Here is a 15,409-nt window from a genome sequence, read left to right as displayed (position 1 = left end):
AACTCAACTCTGTTTAACTCTGCAGACAAGGCGTTCCAAAGGGTGTTCCTTGCCGCTCAAAATACTCTGTTTAACTCAACATACTCTCATAGTTACCCAATACGTCCCGGGTGATTAATCCAGTCCTGACACTGTTCCTTCAAGGGTCGCTCCCTGGTCCCTGCTTCTGTCGAGTGTTGGTCCCGGGTTCTCGCTACGGTCTGTCCAAACTTGTCCATTTTTACACCTTTTTTGTCCCTTTGTTAACCATATGGGTTGCTACTAATTGCCTGCTTGTTTTTTTACAAGATACAGAGACATTCTGCTGCTATTATCTTAACCTGGCTCTCGCCTCCAAATGTTATTACCAAGTCGGGAGTCTCCCTTCCCGTGTGTGAACATTATCTTGATCAGTTGGCATTCAGTATTTACACACTATCTCTTACCCAGGGCGACTCCTTTGAATTTGGCTTTATTATCCTGTAGCTTCCCAGCTGCTTTATAATTTTACCTCATCTCTTATCTCATTGACCCTGAGGTTAACGCCTGCTTGTTTTTTGTGCAAGAGAGTTTATTAGTTTTTTAGATCCTAGGTCTGAACTAACTTCTTAAGCCTTTCTGATATTTCCACATTCTCCCTTTGATCAATCATATATATATATATATATGATTTGATCACAGTAGAGTTTTGGCTTCACCACGAGGTCCCTTTAGTCTATTTTGTAACGCTGTTCCTACTTGTACACATCCCAGCTGTAGCTCCAATCTACATACCAACTTTCTCACATATGCGAGATGACCATAAGATGAGAGAAAAGTCTGATCCAGGGGTGGATATTCACATTCTCTCCCCAATTCCAAATCTCGTCCCACCGAGTGTCGATCTTAATTCGAGTAATTTTGGCTTCAATGTCTCTGGTATTTATTTCCACTTTTTCGTAAATTCTGTAGACCAAATCTAATTTATGTCTGATTTCCGTTAAGTGTTCCTTTTGTAACTGGATGTTGATGTCACTTCGGGCGAAGTAAGTTTCCAACTGGATTTTCAAGATTTCCTGCACCGTGATATTAACTTGTCCTCTTCTTTCGATATTAATAACTTCCTCATTCCCAATTCTCATAGGTATCAACGGGTGAGTGCAGAAGCTTGGTTCGGGTATCGGGCAAATTTGTGTTCCGTAATGGTATGTCTTTTCGGTGGCGGTGAAACGATAAATTCCATTTCCCAAATAAGCACTCCTGACGAATGTTTGGGCCTTCACATTCAGCATGGTCAGAGTACAGTTCTTAGCAGTGCTGTTCTTGAAACCACACTGGGCCTCATTGGTAGGATAGATCTTGTATGGACAGTCTGGGTAGTTCAGCTGCATTGGTGCAGACGGTTCCCAGTCATTCCGTAGGTAGACTTACCACATATGGTTTCATATTGGTCAGGCCTATCCATACTCCGTCTTGTATGGTTCCGACATTCCTTACGTCAAACAGAGTCATGCCGGTCTGGTTATTGAATACTGGTATCCCCAATATTATTCCAATCGCTAGCGTTCCTGTTGGCCCGGCACATTCCTTGTTGAACTACACCTTGCAGTGTTCTCGCAATTGACGTCCATCTAGAGGATGGTGTTCCTTGTTCGAGGTCAGAGTCTGAATTTGGGTATTATTAATCCAGGTGGGGACTTTACACTCATTGGTTTCCTGCAGGTTTTCTCGTAATTGTTCCATCGTCCAGTTTCCATAAATACTACACAAAACTTGCGCCTGAGTTTGGTTCTCTGCTGTCTTGGCAGTATTGATTAATTGGTTGATAGTCTGAGCGTGGCTTTCTAAGTCGATGACCACTCTTTTCTCCAGCTTACTGCCATCTTTTCCTGCCTCTGCTACCTGTCTCTGATTATCATTTAAACTTTTTAAAACCTGCTTCACTTGTCCGGTCAATCCTTTTATCTTCGCGTTCAAATGAGTAATATCTAAGGTATTGACTCCTGCCCCATACGCTGTACCTATGTCATTTATAATGTCTCTTTTCTGCCTACTCTTACTTTCCATTTCCCTCAGTCCTATTTCTTGTATATTACAATGCAAATTACAGTACTAAACAAACACACAAAACACAAAGTCATTAGTCCATATTTCAGCTGATTACTGCATTCGTTAGGTAGGTCCCGAAAATGTTCTGATTCGTGGTATGGGATTACTTTTGGCTTATAGGTCCACCCTGTAGGATAATAAAACATAGTATCAATTGCTCTCCTTACGGAGTAGGTCTTCTCAATCTCCTCGAACCCAGGGCAGAGCCAGGCAACGGTATTGGATGGTTTCTAGTCCAAGCGACTGTGTTCCTTTCTCTCTCTGGGAACCGTCATCCTCGTTTCTTTTCCCTGGCCGAGGGGGTGGCTCGAGGTGCGAGACTCATAGCTTTGAAATTCTGTAACAAGCCGTCCGTTGGACTTGGTGCCGTTTCATTGTGGGAGGCGCGGGCTTCGTCAGGTGCCCCTGGGGCGGGTACCTGGTCATCTTCTGAATTACTACCTCCTCCTGTGGGTAGGTGGCAAGATGGGTATTATACCTTGGGCTGGGATCGGGTTAGCTGCTGGGTCGGGTGGGACAAACTCGGTCTCCCATGAATTTAACACGACGTGGTACATGTGACTGTTTATTTTCCCAAAGGGTTTTAGCTGGTTAAGGTGGTGCTTTGGTCATCCATGGCCTTGAACACTGAGGCACTAGCCTTTTCCATTATGCTAAATGGTCCTGCATATTTAAGGGCAAGGAAAGTTCCTTCCTTCTGTACTTTTACCATTACTTGGTCCCTGATTTTTAATTCCCATGGGTGTAACTTTCCATCAAAGTAGGCCTTACTTTGTTTATGTTTGTTTCCCAATTTCACTGTGGCAGGTATTCTAGCCGCTTCCAAATACTTGATCAAGTCTGATTCGCATTTCTCTGAGGACAGGGAAGTTTTCTGGATCTCATTCAAATCTAATCCCATGAAGGCTTGAACACCTCTCATGACCTTTCCAGTCATTAGCTCGTGGGGTGAATAGCCTGTAGAGGCTACCACTGTGTTTCGGATGACCAATAATACATAGGGGAGGACCTTGTTCCAGGACGTGTGGTTCTGCTGTACTAATTTTCGTAACATTGTTTTTAATGTTCGATTCATGCGCTCTACCACTCCGCTTGATTCCGGGTGGTAGGCGATACGGAATTTCTGTTTTACCCCTGCCAATTGCATGACCTGCTGCATAACTTGTCCCGTGAAATGTGTTCCCTGGTCAGAATCGATGTCCTCTGGCAATCCCCATCTGGAGAACACTTCTTCCATAAATATTTTTGCGGTTGTGGCGGCCGAATTATTGTTCGTTGGAAATGCTTCGATCCATTTGGAGAATACGTCCACCACTACTAGGATATATTTCTTACCACCGGGACAGGTGGGTAAAGGTCCTACATAGTCTATCTGAAGTTGAGTCCAAGGGCCCTTGCCCTGTCTAGTTTGTGCTAATTATGCCTGGCTTTTGCACTGTGTTAGATTGTTCTGAGCACATATCAGGCAGTTTTTGACATATCCTTCCACTTCTTGCTGTATTCCAGGCCACCAGCATAGCTCCTTCAATTTGGCTGTGATCTTGTCTATTCCTTGATGCCCATTAATATCATGGCATTGGTAAATCAATTCTCCCCTTTCTGACACCGGGACTACATATTTGCCATCTTTAAGTACTACTCCGGCATGGAGCTGTAAACTTTGTCCTAGGTATGGTATGGGACTTGGGTTTCCTAATTGTATGTTTTTAAGATCAAGGTCTGTAGCCTGACTGGCTGCCAAGTCAGTATAGGGCGGGTAACCGCAACTGGTGCCATTAGTGTGGTTTTTACGTTTTCCAAAGGGTCCCATAGGAAACCTGTACGGGCTGTTTCTTTTGCTGGTTTGTCCGCCATTCGGTTCCCTAAGGGGGTACTCTTAGCATGTGCTTTGACTTTGTTTATGATGTACGGACCTTGGTTTGAGATGGCTGTATCAAAAATCAATTTTAAAAGTGGGGCTGTAGCTAGCGGCCTTCTGTCTGCGGAGGTGAAACCTCTAGCTTGCCTGATGAGCAGGAAGTCAGTCAGACTGTTACATGTGTAACTGCTGTCGGAATAAATTTGGACAGGCGTCGGGTAGTCTTCTGGGTGTATGACTACGCAGGCAATTGCGCTTATTTCTGCAATTTGAGCTCCTTTATTGCCTTCTAATTTAATTGGCGTCTGTTCTAAAGCCTGTTTGCCGTCCGGGGTCATTTTTATTGCTGAGAATCCTGTGCGCTGCTACCCGTTTATAATTGCGGAAGAGCCGGCCACGGAAACGTGGGTTTTAAATTCGACTTCGTGACTGTTGTCTCTTCCTCCCTCCCTTTCTGACTGAAAGGGACCATTTAAGATACTGATGTGGGTCGCCGGGGTACAACATGTTTTGAGCTAGATTAGTGGTCTTGAGCTGGTACCGGACTGCAATGTCCCGTCCTTGGAGAAGGAGGGCCCATCGTGCGATTCACTGGGAACTGACTGAGCCTTCCTTGAGATTTCCGTCCATCAGCATTTTGATGGGGGTGTGTGGCATTAGGATAATAAGGGGGCTGTCCAAATATGGGGGAGCATTTATGTACTGTCCAAAAGACACTGAGAAGATTCTTCTCACAGGGCTAGAAAGTTGCTTCCACTGGTGTTATGACACGTGAGACGTAAGCTACGGGTTGGAGTTTGTCATGAGGCCAGTGTTATCAGCTTAGTTCCAAGCATTTTGTTTAAAGCAAAGTCTTAAGTTCAATTTTTGTCACCATCAGTAGTCCTGCATAGAAGAAAAAAAACAGAAACTCCATTGTGGCTTTTCGTGCCAGCCCAATGAGTTAATTCATCAATCCTGATCCCCTTTGTGTTACTGAGGGAAACTTCCATTCAAATTCGAAACTTAAAATTTTCTTAAAATTTTAAAATGCTCAAAATATTCACATTTAACTCTGCAAAAAGGTGTTTGCCTGGTGCAGAGAGTTATCTTCCTTTTTTTTTCGCATTTTAAAAGTTTGACAAACACAACAATCTGTAAAGCAACACCACACATATCAATAGCATTCATTGCAATCCTTCTGTACTCCACACATAATAGCATTCACTTTCTTTTTTCCACTGGTCACAGATTCTGGAATTGGTCAGAAATGTTTTTATTTTAAAATACCAAATATATGTGATTGCCTCATGTCCGGAACTAGAGATTTTTCATACAATTTAAACCAACCAAAATTGAACTATGGCCATAATGAAAGTTTGGTTTTCACAGATTAATTAACCGCAATAACTCCAAATTAATTCAAACCAATTTCAAACTAACCAGTGCCAGTTTAAAAACTACAGTCACACAGACAAGTAAACATCTACGTGGTTTTTAACTTTACCATTCACACTGAAACATCACACACAATCCATTTCATAACTTTTCAAACATCCATAGTAGCAAATTCTATGTTCTATTTTCTTAGCTTCATAGAAATGCGTTTCTATTTTTTTTCATCTCTTAAACAGACGGCTTATTACCGTAAACACAATGCTTCTCTGAACCACAAATATACATTGCCGTGCTTTGTACTTCCCTTTGGATCCCGCAGGGTCCTCCTGCTCACCTTGTGACTTGGATAGGTTAGGTGAGTGGGCAAATGCATGGCAGATGAAGTATAATGTGGATAAATGTGAGGTTATCCACTTTGGTGGTAAAAACAGAGAGACAGACTATTATCTGAATGGTGACAGATTAGGAAAAGGGGAGGTGCAACAAGACCTGGGTGCCATGGTACATCAGTCATTGAAGGTTGGCATGCAGGTACAGCAGGCGGTTAAGAAAGCAAATGGCATGTTGGCCTTCATAGCGAGGGGATTTGAGTACAGGGGCAGGAGGTGTTGCTACAGTTGTACAAGGCCTTGGTGAGGCCACACCTGGAGTATTGTGTACAGTTTTGGTCTCCTAACTTGAGGAAGGACATTCTTGCTATTGAGGGAGTGCAGCGAAGGTTCACCAGACTGATTCCCGGGATGGCGGGACTGACCTATCAAGAAAGACTGGATCAACTGGAGTTCAGAAGAATGAGAGGGGACCTCATAGAAACGTTTAAAATTCTGATGGGTTCAGACAGGTTAGATGCAGGAAGAATGTTCCCAATGGTGGGGAAGTCCAGAACCAGGGATCACAGTCTAAGGATAAGGGGTAAGCCATTTAGGACCGAGATGAGGAGAAACTTCTTCACCCAGAGAGTGGTGAAACTGTGGAATTCTCTACCACAGAAAGTTGTTGAGGCCAATTCACTAAATATATTCAAGAAGGAGTTAGATGAAGTCCTTACTACTAGGGGGATCAAGGGGTGTGGTGAGAAAGCAGGAATGGGGTACTGAAGTTGCATGTTCAGCCATGAACTCATTGAATGGCGGTGCAGGCTAGAAGGGCCGAATGGCCTACTCCTGCACCTATTTTCTATGTTTCTATGTTTCTATGTTTCATTGTTCCCTGAAAACTCTTGCTGTCAGCTTTCAGATTTTTAAAACTGCTTTTGTAGCTACTGAGGATCTGCTTCAAGTTCACATCCCCCAACTCTGGGTTATTTTGTTGGAGCACTTGAGGGCCATCTTCCCTAAAAGCATGCAAAGCACCCTTTTGCACGGTCAATTTATTTTCCGACTCATCTACTTGGTTTTGAGCCTCTGTGTATTTTTGCCTCATTTTCTCTTAATTTTGCTTGTTATTTTCTGTCATAGTCATACGAGAGGTCAGATTTAATGTATGGAGTTTTTTTATCATTTTGGAAAGTCTCGATTTGATTAACTTGCTCTGCCAATTTAAGCCTCAATCCCTTAACTTCGTCTGTCAATTTTCCTACATCTGTCTGATGTCCTGATTTTTCGTGCTCCCATTGGTTTTGTGAAGTTTTGTTAAGGTCTCTCTGCTTAAGTAATTCTGCATAACATGCTGCCATTAAGACACTTTAAGACTCCTCTTGTTTTCTTTTTTAGTTTTGTCGAATAATGAGTCTCCTCCGGGAAATCTGGGTGAGCTCATTGTTACAAGCCATCCCCTGACATTTTCGATCAAGGTCTGGTTAAACTGCTCTTCCCACGACTGGGAGGTTCCATCTTTTCCTGTCATTTCTCTTCTGTCTTTCTTAATTTAATCTATTTTAACTTAGCAAAGTCCCATCTGGGTCGCCAATGTTGCGCAAGCGGCAATTTCGCTAGTCATGTGACCAGTAGTTGCCTGCGACGGTTCCTGAGTTAAATACCAAATTACACACGAGACAAATGACAGTATCGTTATTGTTCGTTTAATACAGGAAAAGTACAAGACTCACTACTTATACTCTATAATTCTCTGATGCAGAAGTACTACAAGACTCACCACTTATACTCTATAGTTCCTCAATACAAAAGAAGTACAAGACTCACGGCTTATACTCTATTCAACTCTGTTTAACTTTGCAGAAAGGCATTCCAAAGGATGTTCCTTTCCACTAAAAATACTCACTCTGTCCAACTCTATTTAAATCAACTCTGTTTAACTTTGCAGAAAAGGCGTTCCAAAACGTGTTCCTCTCCGCTCAAAATACTAACTCTGTCTGTTCAACTCTGTTTAATTCAACTCTGTTTAACTCTGCAGACAAGGCATTCCAAAGGGTGTTCCTTACCGCTCAAAATACTCTGTTTAACTCAACATACTCTCATAGTTACTCAATACGTCCCGGGTGATTAATCCAATCCTGACACTTTTCCTTCAAGGGTCGATCCCTGGTCCCTGCTTCTGTCGAGTGTTGGTCCCGGGTTCTCGCTACGGTCTGTCCAAACTTGTCCATTTTTATACCTTTTTTGTCCCTTTGTTAACCATATGGGTTGCTACTAATTGCCTGCTTGTTTTTTTACAAGATACAGAGACATTCTGCTGCTATTATCTCAACCTGGCTCTCACCTCCAAAAGTTATTACCAAGTCGGGAGTCTCCCTTCCCGTGTGTGAACATTATCTTGATCAGTTGGCATTCAGTATTTACACACTATCTCTTACCCAGGGCGACTCCTTTGAATTTGGCTTTATTATCCTGTAGCTTCCCAGCTGCTTTACAACTTTACCTCATCTCTTATCTCATTGACCCTGAGGTTAACGCCTGCTTGTTTTTTGTGCAAGAGAGTTTATTAGTTTTTTAGACCCCAGGTCTGAACTAACTTCTTAAGCCTTTCTGATATTTTCACACCTACCTGTTGGAGCCCCAAGGGATCCCAGCATCCCTTAGGAGTACTGTATATAAGCAGGCCACCCACGAGGTACCTGCACACTTGAACTACAATAAAGGAGCTAAGGTCACACTTGCTCATTACACACAGTACTCGGTCTGACCATTTATTATGAGCATAACAATTGGCGGCGAGGTAACGAACCGCTCAAAAATGCAAAGAACAGTCGGCATCCTGGAGAAGTTCTCAGAGGGGGATGATTGGGAGGCCTTCGTGGAGAGACTTGACCAATACTTTGTAGCCAACGAGCTGGAAGGGGATGAGAATGCGATCAAACGAAAGGCGATCCTTCTAACTGTCTGTGGGGCCACTACCTATGGCTCATGAAGAATCTCCTGGCCCCGGCTAAACCAACAGTGAAATCCTACGAAGAACTGTGTACACAGGTCCTGGAGCACCTAAATCGTAAGGAAATTGTTTTGATGGCGAGATATCGGTTCTACACGTGTCAACGATCGGAGGGCCAGGAAGTGGCGAGCTACATTGCCGAACTAAAGCGCCTTGCAGGACATTGTGAGTTTGAGGGATTCCTAGAATAAATGCTCAGAGACTTTTTTGTACTGGGCATTGGACATGAGACAATCCTTCGCAAACTGTTGACTGTAGAAACTCCGAATCTAAGTAAAGCCATAACGATAGCCCAGGCATTTATGTCCACCAGCGACACCAAGCAGATTTCACAGAATAAAGAAGTTTCAGCCAGTACTGTGCACGAAGTAACGTCGGTTTTGAACAGAAATGTACAGGGCAGGATGTACACGCCGGTTGCTGTGGCCCGACCTCAGTTGACCCAGAGTCCGCCATCATCTGTTAATGCGAGGCAGTTAACACCCTGTTGGCGCTGCAGGGGTGATCATCGGCCCCATCAATGCCACTTTAAGCACTATGCAAGCAATGGCTGCAGAACAATGGGACATCTCCAATGAATGTGCAGGTGAGCTGCAAACCCTGCAAACCACCACGTTGTAGAAAAAGATCGGTCCACAGTGGATCAGACGGAATTGGAAACTCGTACGGAGGAGGCAGAGGTGTACGGGGTACACACGTTCACGACGAAATGCCCACCAATAATGTTGAAAGTTGAACTGAACAGTATTCCAGTGTCTATGGAGCTGGACACAGGGGCAAGCTAGTCCATAATGAGTAAAACGGCCTTCGACAGGCAGTGGGGGAAGAAGGCACACAGGCCCAAGCTCAGCCCCATTCACACGAAGCTAAGGACTTATACAAAGGAACTAATCCCGGTAATTGGCAGTGCTGAAGTCAAAGTCTCCTATGACGGAGCAGCACACGAACTCCCGCTGTGGATTGTGCCAGGGGATGGTCCCACGTTATTTGGCAGAAGCTGGCTGGGGAAAATCCACTGGAACTGGGACAACATCCGATCGTTTTCGTCAGTTGACGAGACCGCATGTACCCAGGTTCGAAGGAAGTTCCCATCGTTATTCGAGCCAGGCATTGGAAGTTTCTCGGGGGTGAAAGTGCAGATCCATTTGGTTCCCGGTACACGACCCATCCACCACAAGGCTCGGGCGGTACCGTACATGATGCGTGAAAAAGTGGAAATCGAGCTGGACAGACTGCAACGCGAAGGCATCATCGCGCTGGTGGAGTTCAATGACTGGGCCAGTCCGATTGTTCCGGTACTCAAGAAGGATGGTACAGTTAGAATTTGTGGTGACTATAAAGTAACAATTAACTGTTTAGCAGGACCAGTACCCGCTTCCCAAGGCAGACGACCTATTTGCGAACCTGGCGGGAGGGAAGACGTTCACCAAGCTGGACCTGACCTCGGCCTACATGCCGCAGGAGCTGGAGGAGTCTTTGAAAGGCCTCACCTGCATCAACGCGCACAAAGATCTGTTTATCTACAACCGGTGCCCGTTTGGGATTCGGTCGGCTGCAGCAATCTTCCAGCGAAACATGGAAAGCCTGCTGTCGGTTCCTTGTACAGTGGTCTTCCAGGACGACATATTGGTTACAGGTCAGGACACTGTGGAGCACTTGAAGAACCTGGAGGAGGTTCTTAGTCGGTTGGATCGCGTGGGGCTCAAGTTGAAACGCTCAAAGTGTGTTTTCCTGGCACAGGACGTCGAGTTCTTAGGAAGGAGCATCACAGCAGACGGCATCAGACCCACCGACGCCAAGATGGAGGCCATCAAGAACGCGCTGCGACCACGGAACGTGACGGAGCTGCGGTCGTTTCTGGGACTCCTTAACTACTTTAGTAATTTCCTACCTGGGTTAAGCATCCTGCTAGAACCCCTGCATGCGCTACTGCGCAAGGGAGATGATTGGGTATGGGGGAATTTACAAGAGGCTGCCTTTAAGAAAGCCAGAAATTTACTGTGTTCTAACAAACTGTTTGTCCTGTATAACCCATGTAACCGATTGGTGTTAGCTTGCGATGCGTCTTCATACGGGGTCGGGTGTGTGTTACAACAGGCTAATGAATTGGGAATTTTGCAACCAATTGCTTATGCCAAAAGGGCCTACAGCATGGTTGAAGAAGAGGCTCTGGTGTGCGTTTGCGGGATAAAAAAAATGCACCAGTACTTGTTTGGCCTCAAGTTCGAGCTTGAAACAGACCACAAGCCGTTCATATCGTTATTCTTGGAGAGCAAAGGGATCAATACCAATGCCTCTGCCCGCATCCAAAGATGGGCGTTCACACTGTCGGCATACAACTATGTAATCCGCCACAGACCGGGCACAGAGAACTGCGCAGATGCTCTCAGTCGACTACCATTGCCCACCACCGGGGTGGAAATGGCACAGTCAGCAGACTTGCTTATGGTCATGGAGGCATTCGAGAATGAGAACTCCCCCATTACGGCCCACCAGATCAGGACCTGGACCAGCCAGGATCCTTTACTGTCCCTGGTAAAAAACTGTGTCCTCCATGGGAGCTGGTCCAGTGTCCCAGTGGAGATGCCAGAAGCGTTTAAACCATTCCACAGACGCAAAGATGAGCTGTCCCTGCAGGCGGACTGTCTCTTGTGGGGCGATGTGCCCCTCTCCCACCTCACTGCTCTCTCCAGCGTCAGTCTCCACAGCGTGCTGTGATGCCTCCTCCTCTCTCTCCATTATAGGCCAAATTCGGTCAAATGGCTGGTAACACCTACTTTTTTTCTGCCTACTTGCTGTGAAGCTCTAAAGTCTCCCTCCTTCCTCCCAAAGCAGCCACACCACACCCAGACACGCCTTCAGTCCCTCTCAGCTCCCTCTCTCTCCTGTTCTGCACATGTCATGATGACCCTTGACCTCCAGAATCGCGGGAATCGAGCGTTGCCATGCCGACCACACTTTAGGGCAGAAGGTCAAAAAAATTTAACACTACCGTCCATTTTATATCGCTCGCGGTAACGCCCATTTTCAAAAGTGGAGACTAGGTGCTTTGAGAATGGGCGAGAAGCCGGCGATCTGAAAATCCTTTTTTAATGCCCCTCGCCGGAAATATCGTCCGTTTTTGGACAATAACCACAAAAGTGGAGGTTCTAGCCCATAGAGTACATCGTTAGTCAGTGTATAACATGTCAATCATTAAGCAACATAATACCATTACAGCCATGGAAATTGCCTCCCAGAGTGTGGCAAAGGTTACATGTAGATTTTGCTGAGCTAGAAGGACAACAATTGTTCATTGTGATTGATAGCCATTCGAAGTAGGTGGAGGTGTTTCTGATGTGGAAAATAACAAGTAAAACAATGGAAACAAGTCCAAGAGAAAGTCAGAATTTAAGTCTGAGTCCGAGTCAGATAGACATACAGTCTGAAGTTGTAAAGAGTTCAAATGTAGATCAAGGGCATTCCTTGGAGAAAAATTCTCCTCAGGATCAGCCTAGAATAAATCTAAGGTCAACACCAAGTTTTGAAATTTCTGTTCAAGAGCGAAGGTATCCTCTACGAAACAGAAAACCAGTGGTTAAGTTTGATTTGTAAATATGGCAAAATAAGTCCAAAGCTTTTGTTATGTGGATAACCATGCAAGTTATGTATAATGATTATTTTGTTATAATTACTTCTTCATTAAGGAGGGAGAAGTATAATATAGCTCCACCTAGTGGACTACTGCACCACCTGGTGGTAATGCAACTGCTGCTGTTTGCACAATAAGAGGATCATGTGACAAGGTCACCTGACAAGTTCCTTTGTAATGGAGCCATCTTATATATGTGTGTGTTTATGATGTCATAAAGAAGATATCACAACAACCACAAATTCCGGCCCATTATTGATTGTCAGAAGGCAAATATGACATGTTTCGTTATTGATCGTTATATTGTTTTACTATATCTTGAAGCAGCGGGGAGACTGAGGCCTAGATCAGGAGTGCTATTGACCTGAACAGTAGTTGGGGGAGTCTAAAGTCAAGATATCATTAGAGCTTCGATAGAAAATTCAATTTAGTAAATCTATCTTTTTTTTTAAAAAGGATGTAAAATATTATGTTCTTAAATGAATATTTAAAAAGCAAAATTTTTTTTAAAAATTAGGTCATATACCTGAATAAACAGCACCTACTGTGTGTGACACCATCGTGAGTGACTCCTCCTCTGTCTGGTTGAACTTGTTCTCACATTGAACAACTTCTCCTTTAACTCCACTCACTTTCTCCAAATTTAAGTTGTTGCTATGGGAACCCGCATGGGTCCTAGCTATGCCTGTCTTTTCGTGCGATATGTGGAACATTCTTTGTTCCAGTCATACTCGGGTCCCTTCCCTCACCTCTTTTTCCAGTATATTGATGACTGTATCGGTGCCGTTTCCTGCTCTCGCCCTGAACTAGAAAATTTCATTCACTTTGTTATGCTCATAATAAATGGTCAGACCGAGTACTGTGTGTAGTGAGCAAGTGTGACTTCAGCTCCTTTATTGTAGTTCCAGAGTGCAGGTACCTCGTGGGTGACCTGCTTATATACAGTGCTCCCAAGGGATGCTGGGATCCCTTGGGACTCCAACAGGTACGCCCTCTGGTGGACAGGTGTGATGCAGGTTACAAGGTTACAAGGGGTTAAATACATAACACACTTTGCATCTAAAATCCATCCTTCCCTCACCTTCACATGGGGTCCATCTCCGACTCTTCTCTTTCCTTCCTCAACTTCTCTGTCTCCATTTCTGGGGATAGACTTTCAACCAGTATCCACTATAAGCCCACTGACTCCCACAGCTACCTGGACTACAGTTCCTCCCACTCTGCATCTTGTAAGGACTCCATTCCATTCTCCCAGTTTCTCTGTCTCCGTCGCATCTGCTTTGACGACGCCATCTTTCACACTAGTGTCTCTGACATGTTTGCCTTTTTCCTCAACCGAGGATTCCCCTCTGCCATGGTTAACATGGCCCTCGACCGTGTCTGTTCTATTTCCCGTACCTCTGCTCTCACTCCTTCCCCTCCCTCTCAGAACCACGATAGGGTTCCCCTTGTCCTCATCTTTCACCCCACTAGCCTCCACGTTCAACGGATCATCTGCCACCATTTCCGCCACCTCCAGCGTGATCCCAATCACATCTTCCCTTCCCCTCTCAGCATTCTGAAGAAACCGTTCCCTCCGCGACACCCTCGTCCATTCCGCAGTCACCCCCGGCGCCTCGTCCCCTTCCCACAGCCCCTTCCCGTACAAGCGCAGGAGATGCCACACCTGCCCCTTTACCCCCTCCCTTTCCACTGTCCAGGGCCCCAAATGCTCCTTCCAGGTGAAACAACGATTTATTTGTACTTCTTTCAATTTAGTATACTGTATTCGCTGCTCACGATGTGGTCTCCTCTACATTGGGGAGACCAAGCGTAGATTGGGTGACCGCTTTGCGGAACATCTCCGTTCAGTCTGTAATTGTGACCCTGAGCTTCCGGTCGCCTGTCACTTTAATTCTCCGCTCCATTCCCATTCCGACATCTCCGTCCTCGGCCTCCTAAACTGTTCCACTGAAGCTCAACACAAGCTCGAAGAACAGCACCTCCTCTTTCGTTTAGACACTTTATAGCCTTCTGGACTCAGCATTGAGTTCAACAATTTCAGAGCATAACCTCTGCCCATCTTTGGCTCCCTCCCCCCCCAACCTCCCCGAGCTTATGTTTTTTTTCTCTATGGACTAGACTTTTCATTGTTGTCCAGATCGCCCAAAAATGGACGATATTTCCGGGTTTAGTGATAATGGGTTCAATTTTCCCCAAAGCTTTTTTTTGGCATCCTTGAAGAGTTATACCCGTTATTTGGGGGCCCGAGTACGCCCCCAAAAATTTTCTAAGTCTCCCTGTTGGATTTCTTCATTTTGGTGTGGCCTAAGGTGTCCTTTAGTTTTGGGGGTGCAGCCTTGATCTGCGCCAAAAATATCGGGTTGCCACGGTAACCAGGGGCATAATGCGAGCTGGGACTGCAAAGTGAAACATACAGCCAGCTTGTAACACATTAAAACATATTGCATCAACTGAAAAAACGTATATTGCAGCAACTTACCTCCAATTATTAAAGCCGGTCATGCTCCCCCGCCCTTAGCCCTGGCCGTAGGGCTTGCCGGTCTGCTTGCCTCGCCTGCCCAGAGCCCCTTGCCGGTCCCGGTCCAACTCTAGCTCCCCCCCAGCTCCGAGTGTCTTGCCGGTCCTGGTCCCCCGTTCCTAGCCCTGGCCGAAGAGCTTGCCGATCCGATCCCCTGCCCGACCCTGGCCCTGAGTGCCTTATCGGTCCCGGTCCCCCTCCTCTATCCCAGGCCGAATGGCCCCCTCCCTCCCAGTCCCTGCACCTAACTACACCCAAAAGGCTTCCCATATCCACTCCCCCCCCAATCCACCTCTCTCCCCGCACCCCCCCCCCCCCCCCCCTCACCACCCTCCCACACCTCTCTCTCCCCCTCTCTCTTACCTTTCCTGCTGCTGCTGTCCGGGTATGTGCTGCACTTACCTGCGCCGATTTCCTTACCTGCGCCGATTTCCTTACCTGCGCCGATTTCCTTACCTGCACCGATTTCCTTACCTGCGCCGATTTCCTTACCTGCACCGATTTCCTTACCTGCACCGATTTCCTTACCTGCACCGATTTCCTTACCTGCGCCGATTTCCTTACCTGCACCGATTTCTTTAACTCTCCAGGTTTTTCTGCAGAGGCCACATATGCTGGCCTAAGCAGA

Source organism: Pristiophorus japonicus, chromosome 6 (genome assembly GCF_044704955.1).
Source record: "Pristiophorus japonicus isolate sPriJap1 chromosome 6, sPriJap1.hap1, whole genome shotgun sequence".
NCBI lineage: Eukaryota > Metazoa > Chordata > Chondrichthyes > Pristiophoridae > Pristiophorus > Pristiophorus japonicus.
The sequence above is the reverse complement of the archived record's forward strand: the minus strand, read 5'-3'. Positions refer to the sequence as shown.